This window comes from Lissotriton helveticus (genome assembly GCF_964261635.1).
Source record: "Lissotriton helveticus chromosome 1_1 unlocalized genomic scaffold, aLisHel1.1 SUPER_1_unloc_65, whole genome shotgun sequence".
Classification (NCBI taxonomy): Eukaryota; Metazoa; Chordata; class Amphibia; order Caudata; family Salamandridae; genus Lissotriton; species Lissotriton helveticus.
In genome coordinates, this window is record NW_027611709.1 from 766,560 (window position 1) to 792,526 (window position 25,967).

Sequence of the window (25,967 nt, forward strand, 5' to 3'; positions counted from 1 at the left end):
ACATTGCTACTAACTGATGGGGCTGGGTTCCACATTCTAGATTTACTCTGAAACCCCTGGATCGTTGGTTCCTGCTTAAAAGTGTAGAGGGGAGAAATACCTTGTCCAATTAGATTTCACAATCCCAATAAACCATGACTCCGAAGAACCACTGAATCAAGGTTCTAAGTTTAGTTAGTTTATTGCATGGCCAGAAACAATTTGACAAACAATCACCCCAACAGAGGGTGTAGAAATACATTGGAACTAATACATAGCCAAACCTGTGGGCTAAATTCAATATATGAAGCATCCAAAAGATGATCAGCCCTAGAATCAGGATGCAGATGATCACTGCGCCAACATCAAGAGTATTCTGCATTTGATGTTCGTAAGTAAAAAGCATTAGTCTGTCCCTACAATACCACTAGCATGACATCCCTAGTTAGCATTTCCCAGGCAAGTTCAGGAAAAGTTGTCATCGCATGAAGACTTCCTAAGAAGTGCACTCACGTTGAATTAGCATAAAGCGACAGAGCTTGTTCTAAGATGCTCCTTCTCTCTCCATCAGATCTTCTCTTCTAACTCAAACCCCCGGGGCTCTGTCCCTAACTCCAGTATCAAAATCCTAAGGCAGATCCATCATCACATCATACGAGCGTCCCATCCAGCTAGACACCTCCTCGCAAGTAACTTTCCAGGCGGCTTTGAAACTCCCAGCCTCTGGCTCGAGGACCTTGATACCTAGGCCTTCTCCAGTGAGAAAGAACACCGTCCCACATTATCAGCACCACTTGTTCAAATGTATCCTCTCATCCCTAACTCATAAAACAAAAGCGTTATTCTAACTAACGAAGATAAATTTCTCCAGCTGCAACAGAAACGTGAGAAAAAAAGAGGTTGTGCATACACAGGAACATTACGAACAACTCGAATTTGAGAGCCAGGGAAAAAAACCTATGAGGCCTACAAAAAAACGGGAACATAAGAACCAATATGAAAGTTCATTAATCACACGAATATATGAACATTATTATTGTGCACTTTTAATTCAGTGCGTTACACAGTCAATTAATTAATTTCTCATTAGTCATTTATAAAACGAACATTAAGATTTCACCATTTATAACACAATTACAATGTTCATTTCTCAATGTTCATTTCTCCATGTTCTACAAAATCCCTCTATCACTTCACTTTACACGGTATTACATTACACATTCTAATAACCAAATGTTAATACGACAAGAGGACATATGCAGGTGCAAACTACTTATGATTATAATGCACCCCTACAAATTGAAGAGCACAATCGCGCTCTATCACTAGAATAGAAAAAGTGTTTCCTTTCACACCCCCAGGTTGTCAGATAAATCCTCTCCCACGAAAGACAGAGCCTGACATTTGACCTCTGTCTTTAAATGTACAGTAAATGGGACAAGATCAGAACAAAACTTAAACAGCTGGTAAGGAATGGGCAGAATACATTCTTAGGTCAGCTTGCAGAAAGTCCCAAAGAAGTATTTAGTAACCTGACTGCTGTGCTGTCAAGTATGCTTCGAACTAAAAAGGACTAAATGACTAGAGCACGCTGCGCCCTTCCCGTCCCCAGTATCCAGCATGATTGTCACTTAAATTCTCTCACTTTGAAGTTAAAGAAAGAAACGTAAACACCAAGCACCCTCTAAAGACAGGGCCTGACATTGGACCTCTGTATTTGAATGCATAGCAAAGGTGACAGGAGAAGAATTAAATTTAAGGGTCTCTTTACAGAAAGCGAGCATTTGTGGAAAAATAAAAGGAGTGAGGTGGTAAACAGGCTATGCTCCACAGGAGGGACAAAGGCACACTGAACAGACTAAAACAAGCAAAGCCAGCAAATGGAAAGCAAGAAAATGTGAGCTGCAAACCACAAAGCCGATGATAAGCAACGGGCTGAATGCATTTCCAGTGAAACTTTAAGAATGTCCCCAAGAAGTATTTTCACAACCAGACAGCTGTGTTGTCTGGTAGGCTTCTAAAAGAGTAAGTTCTACAACATGTATGAACTCTAAACGTGCGCCCCTCTACTCACAGTACCTAGCTTTGAGATGGCACCCTGCGCGCCCCAAACACGATTGCCAGGTTATCATGTAAATTAAATATGTGAACAATGTGCATGCAAACTATGCCCATCATGCCACTGGGAGCACTAAGTCACTATGTTAAGAATACATTAAATAAGGCTAAGTGCTAATTGAATTTATCTTACTCCAGTTTCAGGATGCTCACCCTGTCCTGAGGATGATGTTGACTACCTAAAGATCGATACGTCGTCGACCCACCCCCGAGGAAAATTCCCCTCCCCCCATTCTATATATTTCTGTGGATTACCCCTTGTTGTCTGTGTGACATTTCGTCTATTTTTACTTTTTCACTCAAGTCACGATATGCACTCCGTCACTCATGTGAGCACCTGAAGGTATATCTACATGTTGAAAATATGAAATGATTAAAGTTTCACATGTTGCCCTACATGTTCTGCTCCCAGACTGATTTAATATCAAATTTAAGTAACTCCTTTCGCTTTTTAGGACCTAATTAGGCCACCCTTGAACCATTGTTTTCCTTAAATACATCACAACCCCAGGTTCACTTTATGGGGTACCCTTGTTTTCTTAAACTACGTCTGGTAGGCTTCCACATAAAAACTCCTCAGGCTATCTTTGTGGCAGACACCATGTGGATGTCAGGTGCTGTCCTGTGCGGTGTACTCAGGTGCTTTCCCTTTTGTGACAACTTGAAAACATGCAATAGGATGTCATCCATTCATATGAGAGCAAAGGGGATGTATGATGGTACAACGCGGTAGAAAACACTGCAGTACCATCACAACGCAGGTTTTTCAACGCAAGTCGTTACCACGACTTGCGCTGTTGGTGCTGGACTTAGGAATAGTAAGATTTACTATTCCAACACCAGCCTACGTACAGTAGGGAAGGTGTTGGAATAGTAAATCTACTATTCCTTAGTCTAGAGCGCCCTCCAGCGCAAGTCATGGTATTGACTTGCGTTATAAAACCCCCGTTGTAATGGCACTGTGGTGTCATTACTGCGTGGTAATGGGTGTTTACCGAGCAAAGGTATCTGTGTCTGTCTCTCCTCAGTCCAGCTTACCATGGCTTCAAGTTTTTATGAGTGTGTGTGGAGTATGATAACAAATATTTTGCCTTTACAGCAGCATAAAAAGGGTGGGCTCAGGCAGCTGGCTGCCTTCATCCCAGAATAATAGACTTGGCATGATGAAGATGAGAGAGGAGAAGAAGCAGGAATTGAGAGATGTGAGGGAGAAGTGCTTGTGGAAATCTGCAGTGGATCTTTGTCAGTAGTGTGTGTGGGTTAACCCTAAAGGCTAGCCAATCATTAACAAGGGGAAATCAGTGACTGGCTATAGTATTAATCAGCAGGGCATGCTGAGCAGCCATGAACAAACACCACTCTTTTTTCCAGGGTTGAAAGGAAACGAGGGTTAAGAGTGGACCGCGAGGAGGGAGGGAGCAGAATGGGGCAATGAAGTAAGAACAAGAAAGGATATGGCGTAACAGCTAGAGCACTGACATTGAAGACTTTGAATCTGGAGAACCGGGTTTGAGTCTCGGTGGGAGGCTGTAATGCAACTGGTGCTCATGGTACGCACTCCAAAGTAAAGCGCACCGATACCTTTGGCGGACTTCGTGCTATACAAACACATACTCTCAAATGGAGTGTAGGGGCAAAAGTTAAACAAGGACTTAAAAAAAAAGAGAAAAAGTTCAAAGGCAGAGCTACACAAATATCATGCGGTGCCAAAAATTCTTGAGAACACGATGCGTCATACTGTAGATATGACGCATCATTGGTGTCGTAAGGAGGGCGCAGTGAAAAAGGACGCATCGCTGTTTTCACGCAGCGATGCATTACTTTTCATAAATGAGGCCCAAAGGGCCTCATTTATGAGAAATGACGCATCGCAGCATGAAAGCAGCGATGCGTCACTTTTCAGTGCGCCCTCCTTGTGTCATGTTTGATGCATCATATTTATAATATGACGTATCATGGCGCAAGGAGTTACAGATACGTCAGTATTTCTGACGTATCTGTAGGCGCAAAAGTGACGCATTGCTGGAGTGTGTCACAAAAGTGACGCAACTCCAGCAATGTATACTTTCACATGGGGCAAGCCCCATGTTGTTAGTGCCTGCGTCAGTCTTACACCTGCCATGAGGCAGGCGTAAGATTTTGACGTATTAGCGGCCAAGAAATGGTGCAGTGAAATCCTATAGATTTCACTGCGTCACTTCCATGACCCTTTCTTGTGTCAGAACGCCCCCCTTGCATACATTATACCTGGCGCAGGTATAATGTGGCGCAGTGATTTACAAAGTTACGCATCTACCTAGATGCGTCACTTTGTAAATATGGCACAACAAGGCGCATTTTTTACGCCACTGGTGCATCACAAAAAGTGACGCACTGGCGGCGTAAAATGACGCGCGGCCTCATAAATGAGGGCCAAAAGACTTTGCAAGTGCTGTATAGGCAAAACCTAAAAGAATGCCGTCAAAGCCCCAATTATAAGTCTGCTGACACATTTGATTAGATTTTTGGGGAGGTGGGGGTGCTGAAACATTGAGTATGAGTTTAAATTACTTAAGTCAGGATTCCGTATTGAAAATGCATGCAGATTAATATTGTGAGGAAAGGCACAACTGTGGGCATGCATGTAACACAGTGGAATTATACACAGAGCTATTTGAGGATTTAAATGTGCAGTTGCCAACTTAGGATGCTGTTACACGTTGTGGTACAGGGTAGGTGAGGTAGGAACCAAGAATTCCTTGCCTGGGTTGTAAATAAAGAGGGCGCTGTGTGAGGGCATTGAGGTATTTTGACAAGGACTAGTATTTATAGGGAGATGTCAGTAGAAGCACTCGTGAAGGGGACAGTGGAGTAGCAGGGGGCTGCTCTCTGCATAGATGCCATTTAAGGGTTGTCAGAGTTCGCAGCTATGACTCCCCCAGCTTATTATCCCTTGTGCTCCCTGGCACTGCCTGTGCAACCCCTTGTGGAAAATGACAATGTATATGTACATAAGCGGCGTTCATTTGTGTTCACCATACCCCTCGCTGTAAGCAGAACGAATACCGTGAAGCATTGACCGCAGCATCCCGCCAGCATAGGCCCATGCACGCACGTACACGACAGCCATTTTAGGCACCAAGGCCTCTCTGCCCATTTGTTAAATCCCCAGCACGCCCCCCCCGTTGAACACCCCCGCTCTCTCATGCACGGGTCATAAGACCTCTCCTTCTGCGCGACTCTGCCCCTGGGAATCACACCCCGCGCCTGACCAACACCTCCCTTCCTTTCATGAATACCTCTCCTTTGATGACCCTTTCCTCTGAGCCCGATTGTCCGCACGGATCCCAGGCCATCACTTAGCCTGAGGATACAGTTTATTGCCCCTTACTGTATGGAATCGCCCCTCTTCAAAGGAGCTACGATTGATCATGGCCCCCCCCCCTTGAGATCCGATCAGGCGCACACATTCTGAGAATCGGCGGAATGTCCAGCTGTGTGATAGCCATCTCCTATTGTATGTGGGGTGGGGACCTCTGCTGTAGATATGTGTGGGAATGGGCCTGAAGCGGGGATTCCGGGGATGTCTTTTCGTACTTCAAAGTTTCTTTATTGCAACAAGGAATGTTTGTGCATCATAAACCTGTGTATAAAAGACGGAGCCTCAGAGAAACTTGTTAGAGCACCTCTTGAAGACATTGTGGGCGTGTCCGAAATGACAGGCTCTCCTCATGAGAAATAAAAATCTGTTCTTGCATTCCCGCTTCCAGCGCCCGTCTCTTTATTTGGTAACTGTTAAAAATGGGAACTAAGAGGCGTCTTGTGCCAGCAGCCTGGGCATCGGTTATAATTTGGGCTGTTTTTCCTCAATTGGCGTCCCAACGCGGGGCCCATCAGCGACATAAGATCCGGTAAGAGAGGTCCAGACGATGGGGTGAACATCTGAACGATTGGAGTATACCTGCCTTGAGAGGGCCCTCGTCCGGCTGCCGATTGAATGAACTTCACCGATTCCGAACGGACCTCTGTCAAGCGACCTACTGTCCTGACTGGCATCACACAGGAATGCTGCGGTAAAAACATGGAGTAAGAGAACGATCGGGCGCTGGAAAGGGAAGGCGAAGAACTGTCCACACGGTCCGGTCCGGGTAAGGTTAAGTAGGACGTCTTTACGTCTGATTGATAGGATGGCTTTATCCATCTGATTGATTGATTGATTGTTTATATTGGAATCGGTATTTAAATACTGGTATTGTCCATTGATTGGTTCATTTAGCCTTGGTTGCTACTTGAAGTATTGGTTCTCTTTGAGACATTTTCTGTTTGCAAACAGCGACAAATAGGAACGTTCCTCTCTCTTTGCAAATAGTGAAGGATAGGTAATGCAGACTTTTGTCCCCCGTTGTAATCCGTCATGCCTATTTTTCTCCGCACTGATTGATTGGTTGCTCTGTTGCTCTTTGAGACATTCGCTGTCTACAAACGGGGAAGAATAGGAATATTCTGTCTCCCTTTGCAGATAGTGAAGGGTAGGTAATGCAGACTTTTGTCCCCCATTGTAATCAGTCATGCCTATCTTTCTCCCCACTGATTGATTGATTGTCTGGACATTTATTGTTCAAGGAATAGTTCTTTTGAGGTATTCTCTGTTTGCAAATAACGTGGAATAGAAATATTCTGTCTAGTCCTTGCAAGTAGTGAAGGGTAGGTAATGCGGACCTTTGTCCCCCGTTGTAATCTGTCATGCCTATCTACTCCCCACTGATTGGTAAACTAGTTCCACCCGGACCATTTATTAGAGGTAGATCATCTGGCGCATCGGGCGGCCGCAGGCTTGGGGGCGCCCCTGGTGGGGGCTGCGGCCGGCCCGCGGGTTCACTGTGAGTGAGAGGTCTCCCAAGTGCCCTCGTTGACCGGGCCATTTCATTTTTTCCCAAGCATTATTAAAAAAAACTTTCGGGTGAAGAGAGTGGTGGAAAGCAGTGCTCTCCGATGGGCTGCTGAGAACGGCACCACGCACCACAGAGCAAAACAAGAAAATACAAGCCGTGAGCGTGCACACTCCCGAACTTCCGGTTTCGGGATGTGCACGCTCACGGCTGTCGTGGGGTGGGACTTCCGTCTTTGTGAGAAGCCCGCGCCCACGGAGTGGATGGCCCAGAGGACCGGTGGCAGCAGAAGTCAGGAGTGGCGGCTGAGGCCACTGATGCGGTAAGTGGGGCTTGGGGGGCTTGGCACGTGTGTGTGTGTCTGCGCGTGTGAGTGTGTCTGCGCGCGTGTGTGTGTGTCTGTGCGTGTGAGTGTGTCTGCGTGCGTGTGTGTGTCTCTGCGCGTGCTGTGTGTGTCTCTGCGCGTGTGTGTGCCTTCGGCCGGCCTGCGTAAGCGCGTCCACAGACCCTGGTCGGCTCGTGCACCGCTCTGTACTCCATTGCGAGCTTACTCGGCGACAATAGTTCTCGTTGCCGAGACCTAATCACTTGGTGACTTTCTGTTCAAAGACTAGGTCTGACAGCTCAGATGGTCGCAGCTGCTACTTTCTAAGTCAATGGTCAAAGTCATCAGAACCGGAGAATGAATGGACAGAGTCCTAGGTAAATGTGTTATAATTTAAACCCAGCCCATCTCATCTCTAGATCATTCGTGTGACTTCCTAGAGGAGGGAAAACAGTGAAGGCCCCTATTGTATCCTACAAACCCTTTTAGGATCAGTAAGTTTAGTTTGTTAAACATTAGCTCAGCCCTGGGGGCTGTGGCTCTTAATAGCAAGACTTACACAAAGCTACAAGTGTGAAGCATTTTAGAAACTATCAAAACAATTGAAGGAGAAAAAATATTTTTATATTTTAATATTTTTTTTATATATTTCTAGAAACCACAATGAAAAATATCCACTGGAGGGATCTGGAATTTACAAGGTATAGTAAATCAGAAAATTTCACTTTACGGCAAATAAGCAATGGCAAATTTAACGAATTCACCAAAATGTTGAGCTAGTTGTAATACGGTCAGTTAGAGTTGCTTTGGTCAACTAACTTCAGCAGGGAGCCAGTCAGTGGGACCCGCAAGGCCCTCAGAAACCGTTCCCTCCACAGAAGAAGCAGTCTTCCGAAGTTGCAGGCACTTTATCCGCGTTGCAATCGATTCCTAAGGCAGTGGTTCTGATGTGAAGGATACAGCATGCTGAAAATGCTGACGGGTGATGTGGACACGATGTGGCCGAAGGAGGTCTTCTTGCAGCTGCTCCCTGGTCTGCACGTTTGGTGAGGTGATCCTGGCTACACAAGTTAATGTCCCTTAAGGTCTCCTTGAGCCTGGCAGAAGTCCAGTTGCAACTGAACTGCCAGCTGTCCTGTATCACTGTCACAGCCAAATCCTTCCCTAGGCAGTAGCTTCTCCGGCAACCTTCTCAGGTCCAGCAGACTCAGATGCAACTTCTGACAGCCAGGTCCTGGTCCTTGGTCCGGCACAGCGATGAGAAGCATCGATCAGGGGATCTGGGCTATCACTCGCCCTTAGCAGACTTCTTTAACTGTTGTATCACTATGCTGCAAACAGGAGGTCTGCCAGCTGCTCCTTGGAGTCTCTCACCTCAGCTGGGCCCGGAAAACAACTTCTCCAATAGCAGAACACAACAGGCTACCTTAGGGTGCACCATTCTATCCACTCCCAATAAGGCAGAACCCTTTTCTTTTCTTGGCACCCAGAACTCCTTAGCCCAACTCAGACGTGTGGCTACCAAGGGAGCTAAATTCCCCTAGAAAACTGGTTTGGCAACTGGTTCTCCCTTTCCTGTTCCTAGTGCAAGCCTGTCTATCCAGACAATACAGCAGCCCCTCTCCCAAGTGGTTCCCATTTGCCCTTCAAAGGTGGTTTCTGCTTTGAAGCTCGACTTTTGGGCCAACATTTGTGCGACTTCCTCCAGGAGGGAGAAACCTCCTTCCAGTGAAGGCTCCTATTGTATCCTTTCCTGGGAGTTGTTAACACATCTCCCCAGGAGAGCAGAAAGCTGACTCAATGACAAGACTTCATGTGCAAAAGTTAAGGGCACGGGTGATTAAAAGCAACACAGTGGGTTCAAGAGCTCCCATACTCTCACTCTAGCAATGATATCTCGCTCTGGGTGTGACATTGTATCTTTCAGCAATGTTAATATCCCGTGACTTTTAGGTATGTATTCACCCCTAATCACTCTTTAAATGCTTCCTACAGGGTAGCCACAGAGGTAACAGAGCCCTGGTTCAACATGTAGTAGAATAAAAATCACTTGGCAACTTTCTGTTCAAAGAGTGGGTCTGACAGCTCAGATGGTCCCAGCTGCTACTTTCTAAGTCAATGGTCAAAGTCATCAGAACCGGAGAATGAATGGACAGAGTCCTAGGGAAATGTGTTATAATTTAAACCCAGCCCATCTCATCTCTAGATCCTAACCAGAAATCAATCCTGGAAGATATTTCATGTACTATGGACTGTTTACACTCTGGAATTAGGGCATTCAACATGGTACACGTCTAGCAGTTTGCACTGGTGCATAATATCCCATAGATCTTCATGCACTTCGGTGTGTCAGCTGGACCTGCTGCCGGTGCTATCCAAATCAGCTTGCAGCATTGAAGCATTTTCCACATATTACAAAGCGAGGGGGAAGCGTTCACAAGCCTGTTTCTAACTTTAGTGAAAAAACAAAACAACAAAAAAGAAAGCAGTATCGTTGAAGTTCAGCCCAATGTAATGTGTACCAAACCCAACAACCCTTGTACAACCACACACCGGCCCTCTCATCGCAGAACGTGTCCTGAACCATAAGCCTTGTTTAACCAATATAGCCACTTCTGTAGCGACTGAGGAAAAGAAATGGAGGTACGAACTCCAGATTTTGGAGAAATGATTAACCCCCACATAACCAGCATGCATCTCCGTAACTAATACAACACCCACATGGTCATTCACCCCTCTCACATTACAGGCAAGCAGCCCAGCCTTACATCCAGGGCTTGCCCCAGTCATATGAATGAATGGTGGTATTTGTAAAGCGCAACGTTCACTCCAAGGAGTATCTTGGCGCTAGAGGGAGAAATACGAAGGTCAATGCAGTAGTGCAGCGGGAGGGTCAGATCTAAAGGAAGAGAGAGGCTTAGATGAGAGCGAATACCAGAATATCAGGTGTAGAAAATAGCCAGGTTTTTAAAAGTTTCCTGAAGAGAAGTTCTGATTGTGTCAATCTCAATTGTAGTGGGAGAGAATTCCAGGCTTTGGTTCCTAATACCACAATGGTGTTTCCCCCTTTTGTCTTCAAGCGATAACTGGGGGTTCCTAGGTAGTTACTTGAGGACGAGCGCAGCAATCGCTGAGTAGAGTATGGGTGAATTCTCGACCTGAGAAAGGAAGGCCCTGTTGCCTTAAATGCTTTGTACATGATTGTTAGGACTTTAAATCAAATCCTTTTGTGAATAGGCAACCAGTGCAGCTGATTGAGTGCTGCTTCTGAGGAGGAACCCCTTGGGAGCCGAAGTACGAGCCTGGCAGCCGCATTCTGGACTACCTGCATTTTTGTCAGCACTGTTTTATTAGCTCCTGCATAGAGGCTGTTGCAATAGTCTAAACAAGACAGGACCCGTGCAACAGCCACTGACTTCCTAGCATTGATTGGAAGTAGGTATAGGAACTTTCCCAGAGTTTTAATTGTGTGAAAGCACATACCTGCCACTGCAAGTGCTTGGCTATGAAAAGACAAGGTTGAATCAAACTTGATTCCTAAGTTCCCTGCTTTGGCCGCAGTATTGGGCGGTGGAACTGTTAGCCGGCCACCACTGGCTGGGAGTGAAGGCGTTTGCCTTCCCAAACAGCAAGATCTCTGTTTTCTAGCTTTTGCACTTCAGATGGTTGCATTTCATCTAGTTCATGACTGCCGTTAGGCAGTGATGGAATTTCTCTTCCGCATCGGTGGCGTTTTTGTCTAGGGTAAGAATGATTTGGGTGTCGTCTGCATCTGTAATAGCTTCAACACCAAAGGAGTCAATTAAATAAGCAGTGGAGTCATATAAAGATTAAATAACATCGGGCTCAAGGAGGAGCCCTGTGGTACTCCGGCTGATAGCTGTTTTCGGGTGATTTGTGGAAACCAAGGGTCACAATATTGCGTCGTTATCTACAAACGATGAAAACCAGGCAAGTGCCTTGTTAGTGATGCCACTCATCTTGAGTCTGACTTTCAGAATGTAGTGAGAGACCGATAAATCCAACAGAATCAGTACTGCATCCCTCCCATGATCTAAGGCCACTTTAAGGTTTCAGTGGCATGGAGCAGCACGGATTCTGTTGAATGGCCTGATCTAAAGCCAGATTGTTTGGGATGTTAAATATATGTGTTGTGTCCGCAATTTCGACCCCCCCTTTCTGCTAAGATTTCTGTCAAATCAGATCTATTTGATCAGCAGTATTTCTGACACCAAACCCCTGTGCTACCTGTGTTCTAGTAATAGTCGCCCAAACAGCCTTCCCAACAAACCCCTACCCACATTGTATGAGTAACCTTAGCAGAGCTTTACAGGCTAGCCTCAGGGTGGCTAATCTGGCATCTATCACATTGACACCCAGACTCAAGTGATGCTCCGTAGTGTTAGATATAACAGCAGTGTTAGAATACGGTCCTTTTTGCATATTGATGAGAGTTATAACTTGTCTTGACACTGTGGGTGGTTATTCGAGAATTAGTAGCTGGTGAATTGTGGGGGGGGAGACCTTTTCTAACTCTCAGACTGGTTGAGTGACTCCCTTTTTTACAATTTTGAAAGCACAAGAACAAGCCTCAAAAACCCCTCCGCCGACCTCAGCGAACTCAAAAATTTCTGGCCAATCTCCCTGCTCTCAATCCCAGCAAAGGTACTGGGAAACTCATGACTCACCTGGAGAAGAACCAGCTACTCGACGCCTCCCAATCTGGCTACCACAGCAATCACAGCTATGAAAGTCATGGTCGCAGGGACTGACTACATCCAAACCCTCCTCGATCAAGGAGAAACAGCAGCTTTGCTCCTCCTTTACCGCTCTGCAGCCTTTGACACCATATCCCACCACACACTGATCGAAAGATCCCACCACATATGCATTCAGATGGATCACCTCCTTCCTCACCGGAAGAACGCAGCGGACCGTCCCTCGCGCCTTTCACTTTTGAACCCAAGGAGATCACCTTTGGGGTCCCCCAGGGCTCATCCTTCAGCCCCACGCTCAACGCATGTATGACCCCGCTGGTCAACATTGTCAGATCCCACGGTCTTAACATAATTTCCTACGCAGACGAAACCCAACTCATCCTCTCACTCACTGATGTCCCTACCACCACCAGAACCAAATTCCACAGATGTGTCGCAAAAATCGCTGATTGGATGAAGAAAAATTGCCTGCAGCTAAACACAGACAAGACGGAAGTACTGATCTTTGGCAACAGCAGCAACACATGAAATGACTCCTGCTGGTCATCAGACCTAGAACCCGCACCCGCTTCCTCCGACCATGCCAGGAACCTCGGAATCATCATCAACAAGCTCGCCATGAAATTACAGATCAACGTATGCGGGAATGGGAGCCTGTTGCGTGTACCTTGAGACGATCATTGATTTGTTTTTTACTGCTGACCCCTGCTGGGAAAATACCTCGATAAGGAGTGTAGCTCCTTGGCTTGCTGACTTAAGGAGGTTTTAGTCAGACTATCCTCAGCGCGTTGCTGGGGATATTTATATACTTGCTGGCTGGCTGTAGTTACAAACAATTTATGAGGAGGACCCTACCCAGTCTCCCATGAGTACCTTCACCGGGGTCCAGCTGAGGCTATGGGAGGGGCCACCACTTTCTTCTGCTGTTCTGCTAAGGGTTCCTTTGATTCAAGAGCTACTCTAAATCCTACTCTAGATCAGTAAGGCAGAATACTTCACAGGCTAGTATTTGGGAGGCCAGTCAAGTCGCACTTAGACACAGTTTGGCTACTTCCAGTCCTGATTGTGTTAGAAAGGGTGGTATGTCCCACCAGGCACACTTGGACACAACCTGATTGCAATCTACCTAGCCGATACAAGGTTCTAAGCTTCTGTTGGATTTATCGACTCAACTAGCTACCATGGCGCAACCTTTTCCTCGTTTCTCCAAGGACTTGACACGGGTAGGCACTAATGTTTGCAAGAGTATTTTCCCTCCCAACCTCTCAAAGAAGGCAGCTAAGTCTTTTAAAAACAATCTACACAAACGCTACCCTGAAACCCTCATCTCTGATACCTACCTTCGTGCATCCAAGGGCATAGTGGTGACAGACCTTATCTTCTTCACAGCCAGACGAGCCCAATGGAGAAGAGTTTTTACCGATACGCTTTGTTACAAAGCTCTATGTAAAACCCCTCACGGTTTCCGTAGTAACCTAATTCCGTCTTGTTTCCTCAATGCGGAACTGACCATCTCTCTCTACAATAACGGCAACATCCTTATTCAAGCCTCGGACTTGTACCTGAATCGGTTTGACAGTATTTTTAATAAGATTAAAAATTCACTTAATAACCCTGATCCTGCTAATCTAGGTCCTCCCAATCTCACCAGCACGGCAACACCTTCCGCGGCCTCCCTTCCTATCTCCCCTCCAAACACCCGGAACAACAACCCCAAACCTACCAGACCAAAATATTCTAGCCGCCCCTTTACTACTGAACCACCAGCTACCTCCCACACCGGGGGCACACCCTCCACCTCTCTCATGCTATTACCGCCAGCAACACATTGGAGTGTAACATTTCCAATACCAACCCTGACACTACATGCTACCCATCTCCTAGTCCCAGTAACTCTAATCTGACTGAGTCTCCTAGTACCAGTAACTCTAATCTGTTTGCTTCTCCTTCCCCGCACACAACTTAAACCCCAGCACCCTTCCTTTGAACCCTCTACGTCCTCCCTCCTCCTCTATCTCTTCACGTCCTCCCTCCTCCTCTACCTCTTCACCTATTGCACTGCACACTACACCAGGGCCCCCTTCTCCTATGAACCCCCCTCGACCGTCCGGTTCTTCTAGAGCTACTTCCATGGCACAGGATACGTCCATTGGGACCCCCCACTTGCATACTCAAAGATGTTCTCCCCAACCTCATGCTCAGACCCCTAGTTATTTATTTATTATTATTATTAATATTTATTAGGTGCAAGATGAATCATCCCTACGGGGATCTCTCGGCGCCACAATATCAGAAAAGTGATGAGTGAATAGAGGCCGCTAATTAATGACTGAACATCCAAGTTTTTAGATGCTTTTTGAACAGCCCCAAATTAGGACTGTCACGGATGTCGTCAGGGAGCTTGTTCCAGTGGAGTGGCGCAAGATGAGAGAAGGAGTGACCTCCCGTTCTAGTCTTGTTGATCCTCATTGGGTACAACAGCCGCCGATTGCTCGACCTCAGTTGCCGACCAGGGATATAGGGAAACCGCTTTTTCCTAAGATAGACCGGGCCATGCGACTGTAGAGTCTTAAATACTATACATAGAAGTTTGAATACTGGTTGCTTCTTAATTAGCAGCCAATTAAGTTGCCGCAGAAGAGGTTCCGAAGGCGGGCGCGAAGGACGATTAAGGGCAAGACGTGCAGCCATACTCTGAACGACCTGAAGTCTGGAAAGAAGATCTTCTCTGACCACTTTTAGCAGGGAATTGCCATAATCCAACCTGCTTACTAAGAGAGCCTGAGAGTGACTTTCTAGCAGAGGGGGCAACCAAGGAAAGACCTTTCTGAGGATCCGCAACAAGCCGAAGCAGGTGCCAGAAATGCTCTTCACATGTCGCTCCATGGAGAGTTTATCGTCCACCATAATACCTAGATTTTTTACCCACTTTTTTGGGGTCGGAAGGTCGCCTAGCTCAGGAGGCCACCAGTCCGCAGACCAACACTCCATTGGTTTCCCAAACAGCAGAATCTCCGTTTTGGCTGTGTTCAGCTGTAGGAAATTATCAGTCATCCAGGCCGCCGTCAGTAACATACACTTTTTGAATCTTTCTCTGATCGATGAGGGATCTGAATCGATGGTAATGATAAGCGGAGAATCATCCGCATATGACACAGTGTCAAACTCACAGGATCTAATAGTGGGCGCCAGAGAAGATACATAAATGTTGAATAGCTTAGGGCTTAGAATGGAGCCCTGATGGTACCCCTTTATCCACAGCCACAGTCTGAGAGGTTAACGACTCAAGTTGGACTTGCTGAGATCTGTCGGCAAGAAGGCTCTCAAACCATCAAAGTGTTATTCCCCTGAAACCAATCTCTCGTAATCTATCCATCAGGGTTTGATGAGAGATGGTGTTGAATGCGGCCGACAGATCCAGAAGGATCAGCATGGTCGGAGTTCCCTTATCCAAGGCCAACTTGATTGTATCAGTGACTTCTATCAGTGCAGACTCAGTACTGTACGAGGCTCGAAAGTCTCACTGCGAGGAGTCCAGCAGATCATTAGCTTCTAAATAATGCGTTAACTGTTTCATTGACTGTGGCCTCCATGACCTTTGAAAACAAGGGGAAAAGAGAGATTGGCCTATAATTTTGGATATCCAATCGATCGGCCGTAGCTTTTTTAATATGGGTCTAATTTGGGCCCGCTTCCATCTCTGGGGAAAGGTGGCTATGCTTAAAGAGCGATTACATAAATCCGCAATAGGTGTCGCTAGGGCCGGCGCCAGGGTCGTGATAGTGAAAGGAGGGGCTATGTCAAAAGAGGAGCCAGACTTTTGGTGAGCCAGTAGTGAGTGGACATTGTCCACCATTATGGCCTCAAATGTTTCTGAAAAGAAGGAAGTGGAATCGTCATACTTCTGTGAAACCACACTAGGTTCCATCTGAGGGTTAAAAGAGATATAGATTTTGTCTATCTTTTGCTTAAATTGGTTGGCCAAATCATAACAGAGTCATTGCGTCTGCGGAATGGATGAGTTATTCACTCTTGGATTAGTGAAGTCTTTCAGGATTTTAAACAATTCCTTAGAAGAGTTCTTCGCTTCATCAATTCTGGATCCCAGATGCAGTCTTCTCGCGCCATTACAATTCCTTAGATATTGTCCAAGGGCCAGTCTATATACTAGTTTGTCTGCCTCCTGTTTAGATTTCCTCATTTCCTTTCCCATTTCCTGCACCCTGCTTTTTCTTTCTTAAGGCTATCATTGTACCAGGGTTCTGGCGCTGCTTTTGCTCTAGATTTGTAAACTTTACTTGGGGCGATCGTATCCAGAACTTTGGTCAGAGAGCCCTCTAGCTGTTCCAGTGCCACATTGCTGTCCACACAGTTTTGAAGGACCGGGGCTTTAAATACTGGTATGAAGGAGGATAGGGTCACCTTCCTCCACGGTCTCTGCCGGCCTAAGGTACCTTGGGATTTGGTTAATACCTTTGATACACTTAGTACAAATTTTAGAGCCGAGTGGTCTGTCCAAGTCAGGGCTAGCGGGAGATCTACTGCTACTTCCTGCGTATTGGTAAAGATGTTATCCAATGGGGCTAAATACTTTGGGGAAGAGGCCCAGGGATTCCAGGGCTTCTAAAAGCCCGTAGGAATCTGGATTGGAGGAAATATCAGAGTGATGGTTCAAATCTCCTATTAACAGAGTTTTATGAGATTGCAGAGCGAGCTAACACCTTCTCTGCCAATCCCACCCCACATATGGAGCCCATGAATGAGCCAACTCAGCAAGCTAGTGGATCATTTGTGTCATTCCAGTGAAGGTTGAAGTCACCGAGGAAGATATGGTGAGGGCTGAGCTGGCAGAGATGGATTCCATCAGTTGCTGTACAAACGTAAGTTATCCCCAGGGGGATGATAGATCGAGTGAAGCACACAGACAATCTTGCCCTTGTTTCAAATTTCAGTGAATAGGATCTCACAGGAGGACATCAGATCATTATGAGTCTGCTTCAGAACGAGGCTAGAACGATGGATGCAGGCGATGCCCCCAGATCTAATAGGTCTATCACATCTGATAATGTCATAGCCAGGAGGAATTAGGATGTCAAGTATAGGGGAGGAGGATTAAGCCACGTTTCAGTAAGAATCAGGAGATCTAGTTCTTGTGAAATGATGAGTTCAGAGATATCCGTTGTGTGTTTCACTGCTGATCTGCAGTTGAGAAGCATCGATTTAATATGAGAGTTTGTAGTTGCTTCCACTCGGCGTGGCGATCTGAAGTAAGTTATCCTTATTCAAGGATCTTAAGTTAACGCTAGGTTGTCTATCCAGATCAGATGTGAAAGTGGGTAGGATGATGGTAGAAACCGCATATTTTTATACAAGAAAAAATGGTATGAAGGCAAAAATACAAAACAATTTATGAGTAGAGCACATTTAATTACCCTCTCCCTCCACAATTATTGTTATTCTTAATGAATGTATCACAATATATTTATAACACACAAACAATGGCACCTAATCAATGAAGAAGACAGAAAAATAACATATATCACAACATTATATACATCCACAAAAACACAATAATGCTTTGCAAAGTAACCCTAGAATATTCTTCTCACTAGTGTCCGCCCAAAAATTCTGGACGAACCACTCAGAGGTAGTCAAGGTGAAACACCTAAGGTTTGTAGACTAATTATCCTAGCCCTAGTGTGACACCACACAATTCCAAAGATCACTATAGTTCCAATGACTCCTCCTCAGAAGTGTCGACGTGACCACGTTTCAGCCTTTTCTTCTTAGGCCTCCTCAGGACAAGGGTTATACATTAATCGTCCAAAAGACCGGTATAAAGGGTTTGAAGCGCCAAAATAACGTCTTAGCGCTTGAGGTACAATTGCCTCCCTCTCTGTGTGATAGAACGCCATTCATGTTTATTCATGCGCTCCATCTATCTCCATCAGAGCCAACCTCCTGTTCTACTTGTCTTCTCTGTATCGCAAGGGATTAAATATCCTAACTTTGCCTAAACTTCTGTTTCCTACGTACACTGCGGCCGCCAAAGTGCAGATGTGATAGTGGGTATGATGCTGGTAGAGACCGCATTGTCATCATATGATAGTAAGAGTGCGAGCATGTCCTCCTCCGACATCTGAGGCTGGAATCTAAGGGGTCTAGCATGGAAGTTGGGAAGAGGGAAGAGGGCCAGCGTGGTTTACTAGGGTAAGTGTTAAAGGGCCTTTTCATTCCACCGAGTGGCAGTATGACCGTGTCAAAGCCCCCTCTAGTGCCCCCCTTGGCGAATAGCATTAATATCAAGGACGGTTTGATCAACTGTTGATCTTTACCCAAACACACAGAGAACATGTGGCTCTCCCTGGAGTCAAACTCCTGGGATCTTATGTTTCTAACAGAAACCTGGCTGAGGGAGGGCACTATCCCTGACCTGATGCTGGTGGTACCTGGTGGCTTTCGGATTACTTGCGCCAATCATGGTGGCAACAAGATAGGAGGGGGTGTGGCTGTTATCCTGAGGGATTGTTGGGAGATCTCCACTAGGAGAATGGAGCACATTGGGAACATTGAGGCCCTGACATGTGTCAGAATCTCACCCTCCTCCTTAGTGGCCGAGATGTTGGTATATAGACCTCATGACAGCCTATCCTGCCAACCGTTACAGCTCAGCAACATCGTCGCTCAACTCTCTGAATTACGCCAATCTAACTGTGCTAGGCTACTTCAACGTCTATGTGGATGATGAAAAATTTTCCCAGGTATCATTGCTGGCAGAAACTCTAGAGGGTTTAAATCTCACGCAATGGGTGACCGCACCTACTTACATGGTGGGCCATATGCTTGACCTTATTTTTTACAACAATCCTAACCTTAAAGTGGAGGCACCAGTATGCCTGACCTGGATGGACAATTTTCTGGTACTATTCAGTTTCTGGCTTGAATACAATTGGTGTAACTCCTGGCCAATTTCTCACAAGAGAAACTTGAGTTGGGTCACCCCAGAAGCTATGGGATCGGCACTCCAAGATGTTCTAACCGACAGTGACTTATCCAGCTTCAATCGCTGGGTCACCTCCGCCTTAGACAGTGTTGCCCCACTTAGGTTGGTGACGGCCTTCAAGAAGGAAACCCTCAGCCCCGTGGTTCTCCACAGAATTACAAACAGAGAAAGGTTTCTGCCAAAAATTAGAACGTTCCTGGAGAAAATCCTATGATCCAGTGGCTACATGCCTCTACAAAGAGTCATTGAAAAAATTCCATAGGCTTTAGCGCAGTACTATGAGAGAATATTTCTCTAACCAAATCAAACAATCTGACAACTCAGTCAAAGAATTGTTTAAAATTGTCCTAAGCTTTACTACTCCCACTGCTCCTGACAGTACAGAAACGTCATCTTCTACCCTCTGTGCTGATCTGTCAGACTACTTCGAGGAAAAGATTCAAATGATCTACTTCGCCTTTCCTTTGTCTACGTCCTCCCATGTGCCAAGTCTAACGCCAGACCCTCCCGGCACCTGGCCTGCATTCTGCCCATTGCCGCCCGAGGTATCACTCAAGGAGCTACACAAGTGTAAGTCTGGTTCTTCAAACTACTGGCCCCTTGGCTCTGCTTTGGAACCAGATCTGGAACTCCTCACTGACAAACAACTGGCATTTACCCAGCTGCCTGGAAACAAGCATTCTTGCTGCCTCTACTTAAGAAACCAGATGCGGGTCCAGCAGAATACAAGAATTTTAGGCCCATCTCCCGACTACCAGCATCAGAAAAAATTCTAGAGAAGGAAGTCCAGAAGCAACTGGCTGAAATGCTTGAATTGGACAACTGCTTTCATGATTCGCAAATCGGGTTTTAGAACAGGGTACAGACCGGAGTACGCACTTCTTAAAGTCTCTGAAACTGTGCGTGAGTCTGTGGACCAGGGCACCTCAGCTATGCTGGTGTTGCTGGACCTGTCCGCAGCTTTCGACACTGTGGCCCACCCAATTCTATAAGAGAGACTGAGACAGGTGGGAGTGAGGGGTACTGCTCTGTCCTGGCTCCAGTCATTATTGGAGAATCTCATTCCTACGCCCTTATGTCTCCTCCCGGAAACCCCTTGTTTGCGGTGTACCCCAGTGTTCAGCGCTGAGCCCGCTACTTTTCAATCTATACCTGGCCCCTGTAGCGACCCTGGTTGAGACATGAGGTGTGAGAGTACTCTCCTACGCTGATGACACTCAGCTGGTGTTTTCTTTTAAAGAGCACTTGGAGGCTGCCTTTCTCAACTTTAAGCAATGCCTGAAAAACATCTCGGCCTGGATGATTTACAATTGCTTAAAGCTTAATGCCGAGAAAACAGAGGTCTTATTCTTCAGTCAGGCGGCACCACCACCTTCTAATTTGTGGTGGCCCTTGGAGCTGAACCCACCACCTAACCCGGTGGATTCGGACAGAAATCTGGAGTTTAAATTTGACAACAACCTCTTTCAAGACCCATGTGCGCCTCCTCTATATGCTTCTGGAAGTTAAGAGCTTTGAGAAAATTCTTACACTTACTGCCGGAGGACTGAAGGAAGACTACAGTCCATGCACTGGTGACCTCCCAGCTGGACTATTCGTACAGTCGTTATCTAGGGCTGTCAGCTTATCTGGTCCTCAGGCTGCAGATAATTAAAAACGCCGTGGTCAGACTAATTAGGAATGTGCCGCTTCGCCATCACATTTCCCCGCATTTGTGACTCCTCCATTGGCTTCCTGTTAATAGTAGGATCGAGTTCAAGGCGCTCACTTTGGCCTACAGAGCTACCAGAGATCAGGGCCCTGGTTATCTGAGGCAGAGATTGCAAATATACCAGGAAGACCAGGCCCTAAAACCAAACCACCTGCGTCTGCTCAGGGTTTCTTGCTTCTTTAAGGCCAGGATAGGTGGCAGAGCGTTCACGGTGAAAACCGCGAAACTCTGGAACGAAATCCCCCTTCACCTCCTCAAGATGGAATCAGAACAGGCCTTTAGGAAGGCACTAAAAACCTGGCTCTTTAACCTACCTTAGATTGACCCACTTGTTACCCTCACCACAAATCTGCAATTTAGCGCCTGGACACCTCTGTTGAAGTAACTGTGCGCTCTACAAACTACATTTATAATTATTTTTTATTTTTTTTTTATTTTTTTTAAAACCTTTATTGTACAAAGAAAGCTCACAAATACGGGCCTACAACCCCACGGGCTGGCCACCACACGGTAAAAAACGTAGCAAAGGAGAATAGGTTCTTCACAGGATATGGCACCAGGAGCACAGGAGAAACCACAAAGGCCATCGAGCAATCAGCACAAACAGGATAACAAAAGGTTAATTTTCTAATACGGGGCGGGGGAACAGAAGAATAACGGGCCGTGGAAGAAACAACAAGGGAGGGGCCGCGGCAAGCCGCCATTTTATGAACACAGGATGAAACAATAAGCCATACAAACATAGCTACCAAAGAATATACACATAATCGGAGTACAAAGAAGCTACAATGGCATCAGTCAAACCGCGCTCACCCTTCACCGCCCCCACCCAAAATGAGGAGACAGAACCAAAAAGGCCCCCATTGCAAAATACAATACGATACGCACCCCAACGGAAATAAAGAGACCCCCATAAAGGAGGAAGGGGAAGAGGGAAAAAGGGGACAAAAGAAGGGACTCCCACCAAATCACGCACCCCCAGGAGACAAGACAGAACAACATGACCCGGCAAGTGATATATCAAAAAGTCGATACCAAAATAACCAGCGTGCCACAATCAGACACACACCGGAATACGAACGCCACAGAAACTCCCCAGGGGGACACATGAGGAGAAGAGTCCCGAAAAGGTGAATACACAAGAGCCATAGAACAAAAAAAGGAAGAAATAAGGGGGGAAAAAGACCCCCCAATAGAGACAGACCCCCCCCACCCACCCCTAAGCCCACCCTGCACCCCTGCAGAAGGCTACGGCCTACCCCCCCGCAGCGTGCCTGTCGCCCTAATTAGAACCCGAAATATAGCGGAGCAAAGTGAAGTCGGAAACAGAAGACAAAAACAGGAAGGGCAAGGGAAGGGAACACGGGATGGGAGACACATACATACACATACACGGGGGAGGGCCGGGAAACAGGAGGAAACGCACCCGGCCACCCGCCTGAGTCGAAGGTCCAAGACCCCGGGAAGCCAAAGATTGTCAGGTTACAGTCCAAGAGCACCAAACAGTCACACATAACCATACCAGGACACGTTGACCATCCAAACCAGTACAAGACTACCGCACGCAGATGCCAGTGCACATCAGCCCTGTCCCTGTTTGTCCAAAGTGGGAACAGTCCGATCCAGCGAGGTCCAGGCCACGAAGAACAGAAGGCAGACAGCAGGAAAATCCAACGGCAGTCCAGAAAATACACGTGAAGGACAACACGGAAGATCCAGGAAAGTCACGAAGTGTAGCAAACGATGCAGGCACAGGTCCAAGGATATGTCCAAAGAAACCGACCCATCTGGGCCAGCACAGGAGAGATCGCCGGGCAGCGGCGGCAAAAAGGAACCGGGAGAGTCATGAAGGTCAGGCCGAGCAAAATCCAGCTCCCGGGCCAGAGGCAAAGGAGGCAGAGCCGGAGGAGGAGGCACCATCAAGTTCCGCACACCCACGGACGCGGTCGTAGCCGGGGCCAATTCTGCCAGGATAATTCCAGCCGCACCCCGCAACGGCAAAGCCACATCCGGCCGTGGGGGCCCGGGAGGCCCGTAGCGAGGAACCATCTCCGAAGTAATGACAGGCGCGGCCACCAAGAGTCGCCAGGAGAGCAGGGCATCCAGGACCTCTTTAAGTGTAGGAAAACCTTTACAGTATTCGTCACCTGGGCCATGCGGCGGGCCTCCAGCGCTCGTCCAGGCCCGGCCAAGACAATTGGGGTCGGTCGCCATTTGAGAGCCCAACAAGGCCGCGCGGCCGCCAACCTCCGCCGGGGCGACGGCAAGGCAAGTGTAGTCGCGCCGACCAGCGGCAGAGCACCCCGGGCAGGAAGGGGGGCCACCAGAAGAAAGGGACCTCACCGGCCACCCAACGCCGCCGGTCCCGTTCTCCGAGTACGGACGGCAAAATCAAAATGGCCGGGCCGGAGAACAAAGGGGGAGCAAGCCGGATACACGAGGAGCTCCGGCAATGGAAGGCAGCGCCTCCACCAAAGGCCTCCTCCCCACGGGAATCAGCCAGGAAGGACCTCCGGCCCACACGAACAACGGCCTTCCGACCACCTCCACCGCGTCCCGAAGGGCAGCACCGCAGGCTCCGTCCGGCCCGGGAGCCGGCAAGAAGATCCAGGCCAGTCCGCCTCCGACGCCCCAATACAATCGGGGGCACTGCACCGGATCCACAGCAGCCAGGATAACCGAAACAAGAGGTAAGTGCCTGCAGGGCGTCGTAGCACTACCACACAGCAAAGAGGGCTTCCCGGGGCAGGATAACAGCAGGATAAATGTGAAAATACAGGCGGGCGAACGGAGCCGAGCTAAAGCGCGGCCATCTCGGTCGCGAGCTAGGCTCCTCCCCCTCTACATTTATAATTATTATTCCGGAATTCAGAATGGCCCTTGTTAGAAATGGGGGTCTCTAGTTGGCAGATGAAGGTACATTTAACCAAAATAGGGACCCTTGCTCTAGTCAAGGTAAGCAAATATACACTTCAGAAAACCCCTGTCCACCCCCTTGGTAGCTTGGAATGAGCAGACAGGCTTATCCCAAAGGCAAAGTGTAAAGCATTTGTACCAACACTCACAGTAACACAGTGATAACACCACAAATAGACACCACACTGGTTTAGAAACATAAAGTATCTTTATCTAAACAGGACAAAAATGACAAAAATCCAACATAAAAGTATTAAGAAAAAGGACTTTCAAAGGGTTTTAGCAACTGAGTCCAAGGAACACTATGGATGAGTGATTTCTTGCAAAGTACCTGTTGTTGCGACAAAATTCACCAAGCTAAACAGCCGCAGCGATGAGAAGTGTAGAAAAACAAAGAGATGCGTAATTTCTGAGACCTTCGTGGATGTGATGCAATAGTTCCGCTGTACACAGGGGAGCGATGCGTCTGGTCCGGTCTGTAGGGGGAAGCGATGCGTCGATTCTAAGGCGACTACGATCTGCAGGTGATGCGTCGGAGAAAACTTGTCACACAGAGACAATGCATGGGAATCCGGGATGCATCGGCGAACAATGTGGTGGCAGCAAGGTGCTGCGTAGACCTTTTCAGCCGCGATTTCTTGTTGCGTTGATTCTTGCCGTGGTGACAAGCGATGCGTTAGTTTCGGCAGCGGTACAGCGATGCAGAAGATTCTGCTCGCACCATGGCGTTGTGTTTAAAAAAACTGTCGAAAACAATAGCGATGCGTCAACCTCCAGAGGCCCAAAACAGTCACAGGCACCTCTTGGCAGGTCAGGAGTAACTCCCAGCAAGGAAGTTCAGGGGAGCTGGGGGTGAAGTCTTTGTGTTCCTGAGACTTCAAAACGCAAGCCCTTGGAGACTCCTCAAGCTGGGGACACAGCAGACAGCAAAGTTCTTCTCCTTTCATTGGCAGAAAACAGCAGCTGCAGGCCAACGCCAGACACACAGCAAGGGCAGTACTCCCCCCCCCTCCAGCTCTTCTCCTTAGCAAAGGTGCCTGTTGATTTCAGAAGTAGACTAAAGTTCAGGGGTTTTAGGTCTAATACTTATACACCAAAATGTCTTTGTTCTCTTTGTGCAAGGGTCTCTGAGCCCAGTCCAAGCCAGTTCTGTCCTCTCTGGTGCAGCTGCCCAGCAGGAGGTGGAGGCAGCATTGTGTAAGGCAGAGAGACAGGCACTATTCAGTTGCAAGGGAAATCTTCTCCCACCACTCGAAATGCAGACCGGGCCTACTGAGAAATCCTACTCCTACTCTGAATGCAGCCCAGGTCTATTCAGCCCAGCCCTGACTCATTCAGGAAAGGCAGGACACACATGAACCCCCCCGGTGGCTGTCTCAGAGAATGCACCTCACCAGCCCCAGAAACTCCAAAAGAGACAGTCAATACACAAACAGACAGAGGCACACAGAATGGTTAAACAAGAAAATGCCGACTTCTAAAAGTGGCATTTTCAAACACACTGACTGAGTCTCTTTACTGATAAAGGTACTTCACCCACTACAATAGTTAATAGTCTCAATAAATAGCGAGAAAGAGCCCATATTTATTTGTCCATTCTATTAAACCAACAGGTTACAGCGTGCCCAACCCTGATGAAAATCCAGCGACATAACAATGGGATTGGAAACGCGTCGGCTTTTCCTTTTCATTCACAAAGGGCCATTCACTAGTCCATGTCTAACTAGTTTTCTGAGGAGGCCTTCACCTAAAGGTTTAGCCCCACAGAAACACTGCCCTTGTGACAGCAGTCCTAACTAACTAAGGCGTTAAGTATCAGGCTTCAGGATTGCTTGTTGTAACTGAATATACTGGTGTAATTATTACATGTTGTTATTTAATGTTTGTAACATTATTTGTTGTAGCTTGAACAATTCATGTCTCTTGTTCACTATTCTTCAACTGTTAATTGTTTAAAAATATTGGATGTAAACTGATAGCGTGTCACGCTCAGACATATGTAATAGTAAAAAAGAATTTAAGTACATAAAAAATGTATGTGATAAAAGTCACATTTTGCCTATGAACAGTGTGGTCTAGGCACTAAGTCTGCTTAAATAAATAGCAGCATTCTAAAGTGGTAACCAGGTGATCTTCTTTCTTTCTTAATAATTTTGATTGTTCTACCTGGTACCTTATGGACAAGGCCCCTCTGCTTCCTGGTTCATTAGAGCGGGAACGCACGCGAGGGTCTAGCATTTCAATAGCTTTCTTTGCGGGCAGCACAAACCACGAAACATAGGCAACCATAAGCCTTTCAGATAATGTCTGAGGAAGACACGTTATCTTT

At 47.0% G+C, this 25,967-nt stretch overlaps 1 long non-coding RNA gene across 1 annotated transcript in view; it reads left to right on the forward strand.

The window, feature by feature from the left end:
- The window catches only part of LOC144806354 (uncharacterized), a 158,142-nt gene that overhangs the window by 59,429 nt on the left and 72,746 nt on the right, over window positions 1-25,967 (forward strand). The window lies entirely within an intron of this gene.